The 18,713-nt window shown below is 43.1% G+C and overlaps 1 protein-coding gene, 1 long non-coding RNA gene and 1 other non-coding gene across 4 annotated transcripts in view; 1 reads left to right on the plus strand and 2 right to left on the minus strand.

Annotated features, from left to right (window-relative positions):
• The window catches only part of MATN2 (matrilin 2), a 118,911-nt gene that overhangs the window by 17,318 nt on the left and 82,880 nt on the right, over positions 1-18,713 (plus strand). The gene's annotated exons all lie outside the window — the stretch shown is intronic.
• LOC116285631 (U6 spliceosomal RNA) lies at positions 2,099-2,209 on the minus strand. Its single transcript, XR_004195323.2, has one exon. It is a non-coding gene; the product is annotated as a U6 spliceosomal RNA (small nuclear RNA).
• Positions 8,250-15,209, minus strand: LOC140689203 (uncharacterized). The gene is made up of 3 exons (XR_012064086.1): positions 15,156-15,209; positions 8,565-8,673; positions 8,250-8,439 (listed from the first exon to the last, which is right to left on the minus strand). It is a non-coding gene; the product is annotated as an uncharacterized lncRNA (long non-coding RNA).

Genomic DNA, 18,713 nt, shown 5'->3' on the forward strand with positions numbered 1-18,713 from the left:
AATATGGACCGGCTGGAGGGACTGTTGTGGCTGCTGCTCAGCCCAGAGGCATTAAGTACGGGCTCTGTGCTCTGTGCTCTGTTTTCCATGTAAATGCACGTCTCAGTCATCATTCATTTTTTATCAACTGTGTAAAGTGAATTCTTCATTCCTATCTTGTGATTAATACCAGGAAAACCCCCAAAAGCATAGTATATGACTTCTAACAAGCCACAGAATTAAAAGCTTTCCTAGCCAATGAATAAATAATTTGCTTTTTTTTTCTCCTACAGACTCTCTCCTCTTCTCTAGTAAACTCTTTACCGCCTTCCTTTCCTATAACTCTCCTTTATCGCCTCCCCTCCATTCTCTCCCTTCCTCCTTTCCTTGTTCATCTCTGGGATGGTCTATCCTCAGCTTGCTCATATGTTTGGCAGCTGCAGTGTGTGGGTGGGTGGGGGTGGGGGCCATTCCCTTAGCCACTGTTCTTTCCTCCTCTTTGATGGCTGGTGCTCTTGGAGGGTGAAGTATACAACCTTCCCTCTCTGGAGCCAATCATGTCCCAGGTCTCCCTACCTGATGATAATTATGATAATGATGGTAAAGATGGCTGCTCCTTTTTTTTTGTTTTCGGAAGTATTTACTGTGTACTGGGCACTGTGCTAAGCAGTTTACCCTTCACTCCTCATGGTATTATTATGCCCATTTTACAGATGAAGAAACTGAGGCTTAGAGAGGTAAAATGTTTTGCTCAAGGTCATGCACCACTGAGCAGCAGGGGTGGGTTTGGAGAAGCCATCTTAACGTTTCCTCTCCTCCAACCCTTTTCTACAACCCTACCTCCTCTGTTTCATCCAGCCAAATTGGGCTCGCCTTTCAGGTCTCGGTGGGAAGCATCCCTAATCTACTAGGCTGGGATTTAAGACCCCAACAACATATTCCCGCAGTTTGCCGTATGTCCCAGCTCCTCACTTGTCAGCCTGTAGGGCGACTGCCTGCGTAGTTGTCCGTGTTGAACAGGAAATGCTTAGTGACGTGCCAGGTACACCCACGGGCTCTCTGAGGATACCCAGAGAAGGAGAAAGTGAACCAACAAATGAGCAAAGAGGAAAGTCTCTAGAGAGGAGCCATGGGGCTAGAGAATGTTACCGAATCCAGGGCTTGTGGAGAACTGAAAGACCTGAGGATGTTTAGTTTAAAAACAAAGAAAGAAAAAGATGAAGGGCTCTCTACAGGCTGTGTTACAGCAGAGCTTAGACTTGTTCTGAAGGCCTTAAAGAGGAGCTGCAGACGCAAGTACCTGTGCTTTCCTTAAGGAAACAGATTTTTTTTCCGTATGAAATGTTCTAGCCATCAGATTAGCCCAGGAAATGAACTGCCTCCTCTGGCATGAAGGATATTGATGGCCTTATGTGCAGGGTGTTGAGTAAACCTCTCATCTGCAAACCGTCACATTCCAGGGTTCTGGGGAGGTGCCTGCAGAATTAGGAAATGAACCCAAAGATGAGGACTTTCTCCCCTATTAAAAACAAAAGCTAAGTATTTGCTTTCCAAGAAAAATCTGCCTTAGGAGACTTTAAAATAACATTTTTTTAAAACAAGGGAGAAACTGGGAAAATTTCAGGGACTGGAAACAATTTGTTGAATCCCTGGGTTTCACTTCTGGCCATGTGAACTGAGTGAAAGAATGATCACAGGTAAATTGCCTTAGCTTTTTTGGTTAATTTATGTAGAGCCTACAGTCAACAAAAAATCACCTAACCTTTATTACAGGTGACTTAGTATCATATAGCAGACTTATTTTTTTAACCTAAGTGGAGGAATTTAAATTTTTTTGTATTAAATTTTATCTTCTTCATTTAGGTTCATCATTCTTTCTTATTTACTTATTTACTTATTTTAATTGGAGTATAGTCACTTTCCAATGTTGTGTCAATTTCTGGTGTACAGCATAATGTTTCAGTCACACATACATATATTCCTTTTCATATTCTTTTTCATCATCGGTTACTGCAAGATATTGAATATAGTTCCCTAAGCTATGTATTTTATATATTGTTTATCTATTTTATATAGAGTAGGTAGTATCTGCAAACCTCAAACCCCCAATGTATCCCTTAAAAATATGGAACGCTTCATGAATTTGCATGTCATCCTTTCGCAGGGACCATGCTAATCTCTGTATTACTCCAATTTTAGTATATGTGCTGTTTTCATTCTTGACTAATACGGTTTTCCTCTTTAGCTTTGCAAGTTAGAATTATTTGCAAATTTGATGAGAAGTGTTCTGTGTCTTCTCCAAGTCCTCACTGAAAATATTAAAAGATGTTTTATATCTTTTGCAATGATCATGAAGAATAATCATCTTCACTTTAAAAAACTTCATGTCTAAATATTTAATAGATACTGAAAATACAAGGAAAGTTAGTTCAAAAGATGCCTGAATAATCACCCTATAAGCATGTCTTGTATTCTTGAGAGGAAATATTTTTGAGACTTGAGTTGTATATTAGTTTGCTAGGGCTGCCATCACAAAGTGGCACAAACTGGGTGGCTTAAGCATCAGAAATTTTTCTCATGATTCTGAAAGCTAGAAATCCCAGATCAAGATGCCAGCTTATTCGATTCTTGGTGAGGCTTCTCATCTGGGCTAACAGGTGGTCGCCATCTCCCCGTATCCTCACATGGTCTTCCCTCTGTACGTTTCTGCGTCTACATTCCCTCTTCTTTTTTTTTAAACACATTTCTTTTGGTATGGTTCCTACACAGTAAGCTACATGCATTTCAGATGTACCATTTGGTGAATTTTGATAGATGTATACACTGATGATACCACCACCACAATCAAGACAGCTAACATTTCCATCACTCCCCAAGAGGTGCAATTTTCAAATTCTCAATTTATCCCTTCCCACCCCCTTTACCCCCTGGTAACCATAAGTTTGTTCTCTATGTCTGTGAGTCTGTTTTTATTTTGTAGATAGGTTCACTTGTGTCCTCTTTTTTAGATTCCACATATAAGCAATATCATATGGCATTTTTCTTTCTCTTTCTGGCTTACTTCTCTTTGAATGATGATCTCCAGGTCCATCCATGTTGCTGCAGATGGCATTATTTTATTCATTTTTTATGGCTGAGTAGTATTCCCTTGTGTATATATACACCACAGCTTCTTTATCCAGTCATCTGTCAATGGACATTTGGGCTGTTCACATTTCCCCTTCTTAGAAGGACCTCAGTCATATTGGATTAGAGACTGCTGTAATAATCTCATTTAACCTTTATCACCTCTTTAAAGATCCCCCATTTCCAAAGACAGTCACATTCTGAGGAACTAGACTTCAACTTGGGAATTTTGGGGGGTGCAGTTCAGCCCTTAACAAGTTGCTTTGCTTTCCACTTGTCCAGTTTGTGGAGGACTGTATGTCTTCTTTGACATGTTCCTAAATGGCCTCTTTTTCCTTTCCGATTCACTTTATCTGCCCATTTCAGGGTGATGTAACTGTTACTGACGTACGCTGGGGAAGCGGAGTGGTACTGACTAATTTACCATCTTGTATTTCTGAGTCTTTAAAAGGCAGGTCGGACAAGCACAATGGCTTGGGCAGCCAACACCCTCGGGCTGCACATGGGAAACCCGTGCAATCTAGCCAGGATGTGAAACCAAGTCCGAGGAAGATCTTTCAGAAGCCAGGAATTAAAACCACTAGCTCAGAAAAGCCTCCTTTCAGTATATCCAGAGGAGGCTGATTTATAGGCAAGAATGAAAGGAGGGCGGTGTGTATATTTTGGCGGCTCAGAGGATGGTGAGGCCGGAAAAGGAGGAGGGAGAAGTTATCGTAAGCCCACAGCCAGCCAAGGAGTAAGAACATCAAAGAGAAAGCTGGACAGCCAGATGTACAAAGAGCCGATGCAGGGGAAGGGTCGGGGGAGAAACAGGAGGAATGTAAGCATCTCACCACTTGGGCTCAGAGCCAGGAGGGGCTTTGGAAAGGCTCGATGGCGTACGTGCAGCCTGGGCCATTTGGCCATGAGAAGCCCTGGGAGGGTGAGCCCCACAGGCTTTTAAAGTCAGGTTGGACCATGAAGTAAAACCGTGGAGGAATCCTGTCCAAGGGGCTCAGACCTGGCCAAGCCTGCGAGAGGCTGCTTTCCATCTCCAGCTCTTAATTCCCCAGCCCCGACCCTGGGCTTTCTTCCAGTCTACTCCATCCATTCATTGAATAAATATGTTCTGAGAGTCCCCATGTTCCAAGCACTGTGCTCAGCCTGGTACAAGATGAAGAATCCTTACATCTCTGGGACTTGTTGATGAGGTGGCCAGGGAGGAATCCCCACCTCCTAGGGCTACCATTCACCCGAATGTACTGGTACCATATCCTGTGGCTGTCCTGTGTGATTGTCCCAACCACTGAAGGAAGTGTCTCCTTCACTCCTCTCTTCCAGTCAGGCTTGAATTTGTCTCCAAAATGAAGCGGAATAGGAAGACCATCAGTTTTACCTCGCTGTTTTTCTATACCAAAATAGTTTAGTTCTAATACCTTATGTTTTGTTTCATAATGTGCCTCGGTTTTATCATTTATTCATCCACTAAAGGAATGTGCATTGAGTATCTATACGATGCACAGCATCGTTTGGATACCAGCGATACTGCAGAGTCAGGCCAGGTCACGTCTGTCTCACTACTTGCCATGCTTTAGGGTTTGGTACAAATTCCACAGTTTCCGGCAGCATGGGTCTTGTGTGGGAGATTTACTTGGGATCAGTGAGAGAAAAACGTCCTCAAGAGCTAGTAAATCTTGCTCATAAAACCATCTGGGCTTGATGCCTCTGTAGAGAGGATATATTTGACAACTAATTCAATTTCTTTAAGAGTCATTAGTCTGTTTGGGTTTTCTATTTCTCTTGAGTCTATTTGATAATTGGCATTTTCCTTTAAAATGGTTCGATTTGTCTGTATTTTCATACGTTATAGTTTATAACACTACATTTTAACACAGGGGCATGGTATCCTTTAACAAAAGGTGCCCTGTGTTTCGTTCCCATCGTTCACAAAGCTCTGAGCCAAAAGTCTGAAGAAACATTGAGCCCTGGGTGACGGGTGTGCGGGGGATGGGGGAAGATGTCTTCAAGGACTCGGGTTTCCCTGATACTACCTGGCATTTGTTGAGAAAGCTTTGCAGTTTTACAAAGCGCCTAATGCTTACCTTACCTCCCTTTCCCTCACAAAACCTGTGAGAGGGAGATTTTATAATAATCCCCAGCTACGGAGAAGAAAAAAATCTGTTCGGAGAGGTTAATTTATCCGTGACATTCAGATAAAGCCAGAATTCACTCCTAGATCATACCATTTTAATTAGAAGGGAGTTTAGAAATCATCTAGTTGAGAAGTTTTTAACTTGGGGTCCAAAGATCCCTTGGGTAGACTTCAGTGAGTCCATAATTTGGATGGGAAGAAAAAGAACATCCTTTCCCCCTAACCTCTGACTGCAATTTAGCATTTCCTTCTATTGTCATTGTAAACCACAAACCACAGGAATAGTAGCCGTGCTGTCTCACCAACAGATCACAGATCTGTTCGTGGTCATAGTTGTCAGAGATAACCCAAAATAGTGCTTACTCTCACCACTACTTCAAAATTACACTCGTTAGTAACACACCTATCGATCTTGTTATTTAATGTTATTTTTTAAAGTACATATGTAGGGGGTGGAATTAGGAGTTTGGGATTAATAGATATACACTACTATATATAAAACAGATAAACAACAAGGACATACTGTGTAGCACAGGGAACTATATTCAGTATCTTGTAATAACCTGTAATGGAAAAGAATCTGAAAGAGAATATATATATGTGTATAACTGAATCACTTTGCTGTACACCTGAAACTAACACAACATTGTAAGTCAACCATACTTCAACTGAAAAAATAATTTAAAAAATAAAGTACATATTTTACTGTATTCCCAATTTTTAAAAATATCTTGATTCACTGAGGTTGGCCTCCTGTCTTATCCTTTGCATTTATTTATTTGTTTGTTTATTTATTGTCATAATATATACATAACATAAAATTATCCATTTTAACCAGTTTAAAGTGCACAATTCAGTGGCATTAAGTATGTTTACATTGTTGCGCAACCAGCATCACTATTTCCAGAACGTTTTTTCATCATCCCAAACAGGAACTTTATCATCATCCCATTAAGAAATAACTCCCCACCCCTCTCCCTTCATCCCCCAGTAATTTCTTTTCTACTTTCTGTCTCTGTGTTGCATAGTCTAGCTACCTCATGTAAGTGGAATGATGTAATAATGTTTGTTCTTTTGTGTCTGACTTTTTTCAGTAGCATAACGTTTTTAAGGTTCATGCATTTTACAGCATGTATCAGAACTTCATTCTTTTTATGGCTGGGTAATATTCTGTTATATGTATACACTGCATTTTGTTTATCCATTCTTCTGTTGATGGATGCCTGGATTGTTCCCACCTTTTGGCAAATTGAATAATGTTGCTATGAACATTGGCACACAGTGTCTTTTTGAGTCCCTGCTCTCAGTTTTTTTGGAAGGATGGAATTGCTGGGAAACATGGTAATTCTATGTTCAGCTTTTCTGAAAAACTGCCAAACTGTATTCCATAGCAGTCTCACCATTTTGCATTCCCACCAACAATGCACAAGGGTTCCAATTTCTCCACATCCTTGTCAACACTTGTTATTCTCCATTTTTTTTCCTAATAGCCAACCTAGTGGGTAATGCATTTTATTTTAGACATCTAACAACTGTATTCTGAGACAGGGTCATGGGCTTCTTCAGACTGCTATGGAAGTTCCTGGTACAAATAAGGGTTAAGAGTGAGGGAACTAGAGCCCAGAAATATTGTTACTGGTTCAAAGTGAAGTAATTGACCAGCAGCAACCTAGGGCTTAATCCCAAGTCTTCTGGGGCTCAGGGGAGCCCTTACCCCTCTTACCACATGGTCTGTTCCCATGCAGATGTTTGCCTCAGCCAGTGGTCAGACTGAGTCAGGGCTGGAACCAAGCCATCAACCAACTAGCCACTGAAGTCGAGGCCAGCCCCAGACAAAGACGAGACGGACATAATCCTTGTCTACAAACCGCTGCAACATAAAACTGCCACACACAACCACAGCAGCTATATCTTTATTCATTCAACAAACATTGGGTGCCTTGTATGAGATCAAACTCCGAGTTCAGTTGGAGAGTCTATGAGGCATCCAAGGGGCCATCCCTTGGAGATGCTCAACTGGCTCAGATTAAAGTTCAGGAGGGAGAAATAACCCTGCTTGTTTCCTTTAAATACAGAATGGTGTCCTGAGCTGAGCTGTCATTTCTTGATCAGGAGCCTCTAGTTCTTTCCGCACAGGTGGCCTAAGATGGCTTCTTTTGTCCTGACAGTCTCATGGCCCCATTTTCTTACTGACCTTCCAATCAGCTATGGCTCCTGGACCTTCCCATGCTTGTCAGCTTGGTTTTACAAATGATTGTAGCTAACTTTTCGCAAGCGTGAATTCTGGCTTTCCATGGTGTGACCATGAGTAAGTAACGGAACCACCCGAAACCCCAGTTGTCTCATTTGTGAGGAGGGGATGATAATGGTACCTCCCTCACAGAGTGGGAAAGAGGATGGAATGAGGTCATGAAGATAAAGGGCTTGGCACAGAGCCTGGCACGGAGTTAGCATTCTAAGTGTTTGTTGCTGTTACTGTCGATTTTTAAATTTATTATTAAAAAACACTTTGTACATTGCAAAGTGGTGTTAACAGCTCCCACGCTACAATGAGGTCTTTAAAACTAGGAATTAGGTCTTTTCATCTCTGGGTCTGAAGCATCTGTCCTAGTAGCTTCTCAATACATGTGTACTGAATAAATGAATGAATAAGAGATGACATTTATTAATATTATTAGTATTAGTAATTTTGTTTATCTATTTGATCAACTACCGATTTAAATAAAAAATAGCAATTTTTTCCCTTTCAACCTTAAATCAGGTATTGATCTTAGAAAAGAATGTCTGAAAAATAGATTAGCAAAACAATTTAATAAATTTTATTTTTAAAATGTCAAAAGTTGTACCATCAGATTCATTCGTTCATACACAGAACACATTTTTGTTGAGAAGCTACTCTGCAGCAGGCTTGGTACCAGGAGTGAAATCTCTGGGTATTGGGTAGGGTGCAATTGTTATAAGCTAACAGTGCTTTTATTAAAAGATATTTGGATATCTTACAATAAGCCTGGAGATCAGTGATTCCTAGGTCATGGGAGTGGCTCAGCTTTATCACTGAGACCAGGGTTCTGTCCAGCTTTCAACTGCATCATCCCAGGAGGTTGGCTTTCCTTTCTTAGGCTTCTGCCTTTATAGTCACAAGATGGCTGCTGCAGCTCCAAACATCACATCCTTCCATGGTCATGGTCAAGGCAGGAAGAGAACTGGGGTGGAGGGAAGAGGGCTTTTTCATCCCTTCAATCACTCCTTTTATCAGAGACCAAACTCTTCAGTAGACTTTCCTTTCCTCCCCACTGGCCAAAACTGGATTGCACGCCTACTCACTGACCTAGTCTGGAGATTGGGATCACTGGGCTTTGTCCAGTAAAGAGTCATTCCTGGTGAAGGATGGAAACTGTCCTCGCAGAGCTCCTGGTCACTTTCTTGCCGCTTAGAATCTTAGTGAGGAAACAGGAAGGGGATGGGGAGAGAAATGAAATTTAAGTAGGCAACTACTAATGTCATCCAGTCTGCGGTGTTAAGCCATTTTCTTGAAGGTGGGGAGGGGACAGTCGCTGAATCCAGGGGAAGAATGTCCCAGGCTTGCCTGAAGCATTTAGAACAGCAATGCCAGTGTAGTGTGACTCTGGGAAGTAACATGGGGGCCTTGATGGGCCGTTGTTAGGACCTTGACTTTTCTCTGTGAGAGATAGAAACCACCGGAGGGTTTTAAGCAAAGGAGTAACATGATGTCACGTGTGTTTAAAGGATTGCTTTGGCTGCAGGATTGAAAACAGACTGTAGAGGGGCAAAGTCAAAGTCCATTTAGGAGACTAACACTGTCATCCAGGCGAGGGATGTTGGTGGAGGTGATCACCTCTGGAGTATAATGAAGAACTAAGAATTATTTTCTTTTGTGGCAATTTCCCCCAAATCTTCTTGGACAGTACCGGTTGCTGGGAATTTAGGGATACAACCTGCAGCTGCAACTAGGGAACATTAATGTAATATAAAGCCATGCAGGCTGGCTCCCTTCTAGAGCTGTGTGCATACATTTGTTGTTTCCTGTAGATTAATCATAAAGAAGATAAGAAACTAGACTAAGATTCCTGGATTCAAATTCTGGTTCTACCACTTACTAGCTGTGTGACCTGCACAAATCGCTCTAAACTCTCCAAGCCACAGTTTCCCCACGTTAAATGGGGACAGTAGATTACTGTGAGAAGTAATGAGTTAGTAATTTTACAACGTTTAGCCTTATATTGATATACAGCCATTGCTCAATAAATATTAGCTGTCATTATAGATAGGGATGTAACTGTTTTAAAGGTCAAGGAACATCTCTATTTAATTTATTTAAAAACATAGCATACTAGAGCTGGAAAGGAACTGAGACATTATTTAGTCCAACCCTAGAGATCAAAGTAACACATTCTTCTCCCCCAAAAAAGGTTATGTGGCCAGTATCACCAGGCTGGTGGCAGAACGGGGACCAGAACATGGGTCTTTGGGCTTCCAGTCTAGTGCTTTCTTTGCTATGTCATGTTGCCTCCATGTAGCTCTCAACACAATGGTGGAAAAAATAGTAATTACAAAAAATGATTATTTGACTGTTACTTTGTGCCAGGCTCCATTCTAAATACTTTACACATATTCACTTTAATCCTTATGATAACCCTCTGAAGCAGGTACAATCATTGTCTCCTCTTGTAGAAGAGGAAACTGTAGGTTAGAGAGAGCAAAAAACCTTCTCAGGATGGAGAATGTGTATAGTGTCGGGGAATGTGGACAGCCTGGGAGTCAGGAGGCCACCCCACCATGACCCCATGTGACCCTCTCCATCAGGAGAATAGGGAAGTTGAATCCAGTCTTTAAAGTCTCTTTTCAGCTTTAGAATTTGCATATCCTAAACACGTTGTGATGAGCAAATCTGTAAGAAATACCATTGCAGTTCATTAAACTTGCTGTCTTATTAACTTCTTTTCATCTTAATGATCAGCTGCAAGAAAGACTATTTGTAGAACAGCTTAGAAACTGAAGTCACACAGGCTGGGAGGGATTCCTAAAATGTTATTTCTGGCTTCCATAGCAACCCTAATATTGGGCGTTAAGCTTAATGGAGTCAACTACAGCAGCGGGAGCCAAGTGTTCACTTGAGCACCGTGAATGATGAGGAAACAAATTGCTGCCTCATTTGCTTTCCCTTTGTGTAATATACTGTCTCAGTGTATTTTAGGGAGTGAAAACCTAAGCCAAGTTAGGGAAGAATGGAGGAAATGAAGCATCATATCAAAGTGGAGAGAGAGGACCAGTTTCCAAATGAATTGGAGATGAGAACAATCTAAGTGCCTGGGAGAGTCACTGGGGAAGAGGAGGGTTGGGGTAGGCATGCAGGGGCTTCAGGGAGGAGGGGAGAGTTGGCCCCACTTTCACAAAGCTTGGAGGGACTGGACCTTCAGGTGAGCTTTGTGAAGAGGATTGAGCATGCCCAGTTGTATTTTTTTTGTTCCAATGTGTTTGGAGTTTTCAGCGGGAACCCACTGTGGATGAGTCAGGCATCAAGAAGGGAGAGATGTTGAGGAGTTGAAGGGACCATTAGGGCCAGCGCAGGAAACAAATCCCTCTAGGTATTTTAAACAGAAAGGGATTTCATACAGGGAATTAGGTGCTTATATACTTATTGGAAAGGTTAGAGGAGTGGGAGCTCAGAGCCATCACATAAAAACCCGTTGCTGGGACCAAGATGCTGTTGCCATCATACCACATCTATGAAGCGGGTGAGCAGACCCTAGAACATCAAGTCCGTGTTTCTACAACCTCACTTTCCAGTAGAAACACTCTCCACCTCGCTTCCTCCTCTGTGAGTGCATCTAATTGGTGTTACCTATTTCTCACCCAGGACCCTAGCTGCAAGGGAGTTGGGAACTGTGTTTCTAGCCTTTTTAGCTTCTGCAGTCCTGGAAAACTCATAGAAAGAGGTGAGCGTTCATGCTGTGTGCCAAGCGACATTCAATCAATTGCTATTTCATTTGAAACTTGAATTAATTGGGGAGAGCAATAGTAATAGAGGAATTGGACACCTAAGAGGGATGAGTTGGAAGGTCCCAACTGCTGACCTAAACTATCTGCTCCATCAGCTGAAAGTCCTTCAGGTAGACTCACTCCAGGGCTAGAAAACAAAGGGGCAGAAACTCAACTCCTAAAGACAAAGGAGTTGTCTTAAAATTCTCTCTGGTGCCTTCTCTATAATCTATACATAGGGGACACTTATTAACACTTGAGACCAGGCTGGGAACTCCGGTGGGAGAGGAAGCAAGGGGGCAGGCCTGAAGAGACTGGCTTTGGGTTGGGCCAGGGACAGAGAAGATTGAAATCTGGGCTGAGTCAGGAGCCCTTGGAATGTGCCCTAAAGGAGGTTGGGCACATTAAAAACCCTTCAGTGGTTCCCCATTGGCTCCTTAACGGGGTCCAGACTTGTTGATAGGAGGCATGTGCAGCCCTCTCTGTCATCCCTATCCTGTCCTTTAAGATGGAGCCATACCACCCCACCTGCATTACCCGTGCACACAGCACCCTGCTCTGTTCTGGCCTCCGGGCCTTTGCTCACGCTGACCCTTTGCCTCAGGTGCCCACCCCAAGTCTGCCTAGCCAGTACCTGCTCACCCTTTAACTATAGAATAATATTATAAAACAGTATAACACGGTGCCCATCAGCTTCTTTAGAAATCTCCCCATGCGCCATCTTGGGATCGTGCTCTCCTCCAGGCTCTAGTTGCCCATGCTTTTTATGAATCTTAGGAAGCTGTCTTCTCTACAAGATGGTAAGCTTCTCCCATGCTGAGGTTGGCTCTTGTGCTGTATCCCCAGCGCCTGGTCCAGAGAGAAGGGTCCTACAGTGTATGCATAACTCAACCAAACTGCGATGATGAGACAAGTGTCTCCAGAGACAAACTTTGCCTTGGCAGGTACGGGGCTGCGGCACCTTCCGCCCCTGCCTCCGGACAACCTGCGTTGCTATGCACAGGTCTCTGCTCTGTCCGCTCCTTCCATTTGCTGAACTCTCAGGAAGCAGATAAGGCAATTGCTCAACTTACTAAATTAAAATACTCCCAGGGGTCAAATGCCAGTTCACTTTTTAAAAGCCGCCTACACTGTTTTTCACTTTGTAGAGAGAAGAAATCCCTGTTTCCCAGGACTTTCTGTACTGTTTTGTACTAGGGGGCTGGCTGGCTGGCTCTGTGTGTGTGTGTGTGTGTGTGTGTGTATGTGTGTGTGTGTGTGTGTTTATGTGTGTGTGTGTGTGAGTGTCTGTGTGTGTGTGTGTGTAGATTACAATTTTAAGATATGAGTCATTTCTCAATTTGAGAAAGGAAGAAAGATGGTGAGGAGGGTTTTGATAGAGAATACCAAGCCGATTCTGTATCTATTCGGTCAGCTCAGTGAGTTTTAAAATCATTGACTATTTCAGGACTTCTTTATACTTCTCTTTCTCAATTAAGAGAAAGTCTGTTGGTCAGAAAAACTCTGAGAGAAGATGTGAGGGGCTTTTTTTTTTTTTTTTTTTACTGAAACTTTTTTTAGTGAAACAAGCAAACTGCTTTACCTTGCAAGGAAATTCAATTCATTGGAAACTGTTTTTTTTTTTTTTTTCCCTTCAGGGCTAAACTGGGGCAGCTTTCTCTTTGGCTCCCTCACTAAGAAAATTGTCCAGGGTTCTGGAAACCACAGTTGTTGAACTTCATATGATGTCTCTTTTCTTTCAGCTCATGTAACAGTTACGAGAGGAGACTGCTGTGATGTGGCATGTTTTTTCTTGCTGCTTCTTTTCTTTTCCGTTTTTCTGGTTCATTGGTACACCCTCCCCGAGGGCCTTAGAGGACTGTGTTCCTCCAGGAATTTATGACAGTCAGCAGGGACAACAGAAATTTGAGCTGGTGTCAAACCAGGATCCCTCGGGGCGCCACTGGTCCATTTTGTCTCCGGTTTGTGGTGCCCCATTGCTAAACAAAGATGCAGGCTCATTCACCAGAACCTTCCTTTAAATAAAAACAAAAGCAAAAACAAACTCATCTTGACATTGGCAAGTATATTTTGTGTAAAAACTTTCCTGCTTGACTTTCACAGGCAGACAGAATCCATCCTGCCAGTGCCTCGCCCACCACACCCACCTCTCTGTTCTGCAGGTGCTCTTTTTGGTGATGGCGGGTTAAAGTGTACACAGATCAAATCTGACAACTCGTGGATTTCAGCGTTTGTTAACTTTGGTTCTGCTTGTAGGTGTCAGAAGGAAGTTAATAGGATGAAGGCTGATATTCAGACCATATCTTGGGTGTTCTTGAAGGAAGCACCTGAATGGTATAAACTGGCACTGAAAGCAGGTGTATGTAGGGGGAAGACCACAGAAATCACCTCCATCTGAATGTCTGCTGTTACTTTAATCCTCGGTAATTGGGCAAGAGATGGAAGTGTCTTTGGTCTGTATCTTTGCTGGATTCATGCCTCCTTATTCAGAACCATGCCCTCTAGTGACTGTTCTTTGTGATTGAGAGTTCAGCTGTTCTGGCTGAGCGTATGTTATGCTTACTAAATAAGAACTCATTTTCCTTGCCTCATTCCTCAGCCTTCTGTATGCTTGTCTCACTGACCCCTGGACTGTAAGCACCCTGAGGCCAGGGACTGCATCTTATGTGTCAACATCCCCAGGGCACCAGCATGGTATAGGCACACCTCGTTTTGCTGTGCTTCACCTTATTGAACTCCACAGATACTGCGTTTTCTGTTTTGTTTTGTTTTTTTTTTTTTTACAAATTGAAGGCCTGTGGCAACCCTGCCTCGCACAGGTCTATTGGTGCCATTTTTCCAAAGGCATTTGCTCACTTCGTGTCTCTATGTCGCATCTTGGTAATTCTTGCAATATTTCAAACTTTTTCATTATTATTATACTTGTTATGGTGATCTGTGATCAGTAATCTCCTATGTTCTATTGCAAAAAGATTACAACATGGTGAAGGCTCAGATGATGGTTAGCGTCTTTTAGTAATAAAGAATTTTTTAAGGTATGTACATATTTTAGACATAATGCTATTGCACACTTAATAGACTACAGCATAGTGTAAACTAAGTTACCTGTACTGGGAAGCTAAAAACTTCCTGTGATTCACTGTATGATGGTATTTGCTCTATTGCTGTGGTCTGGCACCAAACCTGCAATACTCTGAGATATGCCTGCATTTTGCCCGTAGTGCCTTCAGTTCATGGCCTTCTATGTGCAGCTCTGAGCCAGGCATCCATGATGTGAGGATCAGTAGGAAAGACCCAGTTGCGATCTCAGAGGTTTGCCTTACAGTTTGGTGGGGCTTGTAGGCCAGTAAATACAGTATTTGGGGAATGCCATCACTGCCCATTGTTACTAACTGTGCTACTGTCATCACTAGCTGGGGATGCAGAAGGCACTTGTGGACTCTAGTAGGTGCAGCGTTTGTGCTTGTAGGTGTTGGAAAGAGCTTAATAAAATAAAGGTGAAACTCTGGGACTGAAGGTGCCTTAACGCCGCCAGGGCACTGGCCCAGGGCAGAGGGTGAAGAGGACATTGCACGCAGGGGAGTGTGTTGTGAACTGAGCTTTAACTCCTGAGTCTCATTCAAGTCTCTGCAGCCGGTCCTGCCAGATATTAACTGGGATTTAATGTGTTAACTGGTGACTGGAGGGGTAACTTCATAAGCGCTTTTCTGGGACACTTTTCTGTTCAGAGGAGACTCTTCATGCTAGGTCACCTGCTGAGGACCAGAGGCTAAAAATGCAGGTAACTAGAATCAGATGGGCTTGGGTGGGAAATCCCTGTCCCTGCCCACTCCTCCTCTTCATGCCCGTGGACTTGTTACTTAGCCTCTCTAAGCCTCAGAACCCTCACCTGTAAGTTGGGGGTAATAATGGTGCCTACCTTATTTATTTTCTGATCCTAATTGAAAGCCGGGACACAACTGACATGAACATGATCCAACAGTGGAACAGAATGTGGATCAGAACACAGGAGAGAACCCAGGATGTAAGGTTTCCGTATTTACCAGATCGTGCCTGGTCTCAGGGAGGAGGGTGCTGGGGCACAGGAAAGGGTCTCTTCTGGACACTTGCTCCATGGCAGATGGTCTCTCAGGCTCACGTGCCCTTTGGGGTGGAGTCTTCAGATCTGCCTAAGAGTCACCTGGAACAATTCTCAGTGAAGATTCCTGGGCCCGAGCACCAGAGATTCTCATTCACTGGATCTAGGGTGCTGCCCAGGATTTGGAGTTTTAAATAAGTACCTCTGGCATTTCTGATGTCACCAGGACACTGAGGATCTCTACTGTAGGCTGTTCTTTATCGCACTTCCACTGACCAGCTCCTCCAGCCCACTCCAGCTCGTGGAGGGGTGTCTGCAACTTCTCTCTTACTTCCCTGGTACCCCTCCCAGCCACATATGCACATCGAAGGAAAGAAGCCAAGACCCCGACTGAGCATCTATGGACATTGCACTCTGCAGGGTACCAGGGATTCATAGAAGACTACATGTGGCCAGTAGCTCCATACACGAGATGCTCATAGGTGACCAAGGGCCAAGTCTTAAGCTGAGGAGGCAGCTGAGAGAGGATGGTGTGTGGGGAACTATAAACCATCAGATATCGCTGGATATAAGGTTTAGGGCAGGGAGCAGTGGGCGTGTCCAGGAGGCTAAAGAGTTCATTAGTTCCTTCTCCCATGAACATCAGAACATCAGTGACCTCGCTGTCAGTGGCTCTTAGGATGGTGGCTTTTGAAGAAATTGTTTTGGGGAGTGGGTATACCTCAGTAGTAGACTTCATGTTTAGCATGCACCAGGTCCTGAGTTTTATACTCAGTACCTCCATAAAAAAAAAAAAAGGAAAGAAAAAAACCCAAAGAACTTACTTTGATGAAACAGCATCCTGTGGCTCATTTATACTGAGAATTCACAGCTGCCAAAATCAGCTACTATGACTCTGATTGATGAAACTCACCAAAATATTCATTCATAGGAAAGTTCTGCTTCAAAGAGGGGCAGAGTGAGGTCTATTTGTTGGGAGAGTCTTTCTACTCTCCCAGGCCAGGAAAACCATTGATGAGATGATGGGGCATTAAGGTCGGGAGCGATCTAATGGCAATGAGTGGAGAGAGTGTCTGGTTGGCATATCAAATTTGTGTCACAATCCTCCTCCAGGCACTGGATGGTGGGAACACGTGGTGCTGGGCTGAGAGGAATCCTGTGGCTGAACTTTGATTCTGAGGCTGGAATTGAATAGTGAGGGGAGGGGTCTCACAGGTGCTGGGGCTGGGGAACTTGGGGTCAACGCACAAGGGTTGGGATTTGCTGTCCTGGCTCGAGATTTTATCATGTGACTGGCTGTCAATCCAGATGTCCCCTTTCTATGGTTTACACAGTTGATTTTTCGGAACCTTATATGTAGGGCTTGACATCTATACCACTTAGGTTTCCTCTTGTTAGTTTTGACTCATTATTCCTGCCCTCAGAAATCCTTTCTGGTCCCGACTCTGTGATTCCTTCCAGCATTGTATGCAGTGGTGAAGAAAGAACCACGAGGGCCCCTGGAATTTGGAAAACTGTTTGGAAAATGTTACCAAGTGGGGAGTGATTTTCTAATGAGTCCACGATACGTCTTCAATCCCATTAAGAAGTCCAGGGTGTCTCCCTAATATAATCTAATCAGTACTTCAAGATACTCCCCAGGGGTTCTTGGGGAAGATGTGAGCAGAGCGTGATTGATTCAAAATAGCCATAGCTCAACGGCTGCTTTGTAAAATGTCTGGCGTGAGGCCATGCAGCAGCTGGAGACTGACTGAAGGAAATAGAGAAGAATTGAAATGTGGTCCTTTCAGCCCTGGCCAAGGACCATGATGCCCCTGTCAAGTGCCCTAATTACAGGGGAGTTGCAGGTAAAGTTACACTGCAGGAAAAATCAAAAGTAGTCCAAACTGCCTCTGAAATATCCATGAAATTAACCTGTAAACCCCAGGGCACGTGTGGACAGAACACATGAGGTGGCCCCAGGAGCCACATCTCGGGTGTCTGTGGACACAAGCTCACTGTGATGACATGATGGTGGGTGTTACACGGTAGCCTTCTCTCTCAGTCTAACGTCTCGCTCTCTGTCTGTCTTTGATGAGCCCATATAGTTCAAATGCTTATGGGATGCAGTTTCCTTGAATTCTGATGTGCTATTTTATATTCTTATAATGGAGAATGCATACCACTTGTACAGTTTGAGGGGACTATTTCTTAAAAATTTCTGTTTCCTTTGCTCTGACCCCATGCCCAGCAGCAGCGTCTGCCGTAAGTGTGGCTTTAGCTGGAAGTTCATGTGCAGACCGTTGATGGGGCCAGCCTTCTCATTTCTCATTGAAAAGTAGTAAGTTAGCATGAATTATCAGATAATGTCTCAGAAGTATGATTAGACCTTTCTTCAGTTTCCCAGCAGTGGATGAAATTGAGTACTTCAGCCTTTGTTGTGGAGCACCAGACTCTAAAACCAGATGGGCAAGATGATTCTATTTCATGATCTGTAGGTCCCTGCTGGGCGGGGTTGAAAGGTTCCTGAGGCTGCGTCCAGGCTGAGTGGGAGAGGGCCAGAATTGATTTTTGGTTAGTAATGTCTGCCAGGGACAGGGGGAAAAACAAGGCATTGCTAAGTCTGCCCTGGAGCCTGGTTACCACTCAGAGGTAGTCAGCCTTGCTCTCCCTTTGTCTGAGCACTCTATTTATCTTTTTTGTCTGCCTATTTGTTATTATTTGTATGCTTGCTGTTCACAAATGGAAATCTTTCCTTCACTGTCTTTCCAGAGCCGGACACACAATATATACTCATTAAATATTCATTCAGTGATTGGCTTAACCTAAACTGTTCTACTTAACTCATCTACATATGTGGAATCTGCATTTCTTCCTCACGGGCATCAATTATTTGCCTTGCTGAGATCCAAACTATAGATTTCCTCTAATTCTCCTGATCTGTCCCATCTCAGAATAAAAACCTAAATTGTGCACTTTTCCCCCTTTTTAATCTCCTGCTGGCTCTTAATCATCAAGTTCTCTCTCCTTCTCTCCTCTCTCTCTTTCCCTCTCTATTTTTATAATCATAAAAATGCTTTAATTTTTCTTCCTTTAAAAACTTCAGTGAGCTAGTTTTTTTCTCTGTCCCTTCATGGCATTTGAATCATGTTCCATAGTACTTCTTTCTTCTTTTTTTAAAAATTTATTATAGTATAGTCAGTTATAATGAGTCAATTTCTGGAGTGCAGCATAATGTTTCAGTCATACAGCATAATGTTTCAGTCATACATATACAGATAAATATTTGTTTTCATATTCTTTTCCATTGTAGGTTACTACAAGATACTGAATATAGTTCATAGTGTTTCTAGTCACTATTAGAGAATTTTTAAAAACTGCCACTTTCTCCAACATTACTCTTGTCATTAATTCACATGA

Source organism: Vicugna pacos, chromosome 25 (genome assembly GCF_048564905.1).
Source record: "Vicugna pacos chromosome 25, VicPac4, whole genome shotgun sequence".
NCBI classification, from domain to species: Eukaryota; Metazoa; Chordata; class Mammalia; order Artiodactyla; family Camelidae; genus Vicugna; species Vicugna pacos.